General features: G+C 51.7%; 1 long non-coding RNA gene across 1 annotated transcript; it reads left to right on the top strand.

Annotated features, from left to right (window-relative positions):
• The first annotated feature begins 249 nt into the window (after positions 1-249).
• LOC123428360 lies at positions 250-1,147 on the top strand. The gene is made up of 2 exons (XR_006622535.1): positions 250-699; positions 784-1,147. It is a non-coding gene; the product is annotated as an uncharacterized LOC123428360 (long non-coding RNA).
• The last annotated feature ends 255 nt before the right edge of the window (positions 1,148-1,402 follow it).

Genomic DNA, 1,402 nt, shown 5'->3' with positions numbered 1-1,402 from the left:
TAAAAATACAACAAAATAAAACAGACAAAATTTGAAAAGTAAAGTGATGAACTTTTTGTGTAGAAAAAAATAAAAAGGGTAAGCCGTGTAATCAACACTCGGCTTATTCTATAACACCCGGCTTACCGTGTGCGCGGGTCTTATCAAAAAATAGAGCGCGTAGATGAAAACAGACGTCAAAATCCAAATTTGACGCGGAGATAAAAATTGACCGTCAAAGGCCCCCTTTTCACAAATCCCGCAAAACAGAGCGCGTCCTGTGCGCCGTGTGCTCCTCCCCGAGCCGTCTGCACCTCCGTGCTGCCCTCCTCCGCGCCGCCCCACCGCCGCCCTCACCATGTTCTTGCCCACGCCGCCCTGCTCCCCGGCCGCCCCCGCTCCTCCGTGACGCCCTGCTCCCAGCGCTGCCGCCTTCTCCTCTGCGCCGCCATGCTCCCAGCGTCGCCGCCTGTTACTCTGCGCCTCCCTGCGCCCTGCGTCGCCGCCTGCTCCTCCGCGCCGCCCTGCTCCCAGCGTCGCCGCCTGCTCCTCCGTGCCGCTCCCCCCGTCGTCGTCGCCGCCCCTCCCCGTACGCTAGCCCGAGCTGGCCCTCCCATCGGCTCCGCCGCCCCTCCCATCAGCGCCGCCCCCCCCCTCCCCATCCGCTAGCCCGAGCCGACCCCTAACTGCTCCGCCGCGCCACCTTTCATCCACCGGGAGGTACCCTCTCTCTCTATCTATCTATCTATCTCTATCTATCTCTATCTCTCTCTGAATCTGACCATATTCTTCCCTGTTCACCAGGTCCGTCTGCTCCGGCGGCAAGGTGCTCCTCGTCTGCAACTTCAGTATATCCGAGGAGGATGTGGATTTGGTCCAGTTTGCAATATGTTCGTCTAGTTCTGAACTTTTGATTGTGGTTGTAACCGTGGTCTTTATTGTTGATGAATTGGTCATACTGTGATGGGCCCTTCTTTTGCTCTCCATGCAAGCTACAGGGTTTGGTTTTGATAACTTAAGCAATCTGGTCATGTGCTTGCTAATGAGCTTGTTAGGCTGCCTGCTCTTTCTTGTTGTTGCCTAATAAGTGAAGAGGAGCACAAATGTTCCAACTTGTACTAGTCTTCTTCCTGGGTGAAAAAGGAAAAGACACTGATGGCTTGTTCAACTCTGTTTGACTGGAATAGGTGCATAAAAGTTGCATTCTCAAACCAATTAGTACTAACTGTTGGAAAAAATAATCTTTATCACCTCTCAAGCTGAATTTTTTCATATAGATGTGTGTTTGTGGAACTTCATATGCCTGTCCATGTAAGTGTAGTGCATTCATTTGTGCAGTGTTTGAGTGCACAACCATGTCAGATACCAGCACCTGATCTGACATGTTTCATTTGCTCGACTTTGAATGTTTTTAGTAAAAACG

Source organism: Hordeum vulgare, chromosome 2H (assembly GCF_904849725.1).
Source record: "Hordeum vulgare subsp. vulgare chromosome 2H, MorexV3_pseudomolecules_assembly, whole genome shotgun sequence".
NCBI classification, from domain to species: Eukaryota; Viridiplantae; Streptophyta; class Magnoliopsida; order Poales; family Poaceae; genus Hordeum; species Hordeum vulgare.
This window is presented reverse-complemented; position numbering and strand designations above follow the sequence as displayed.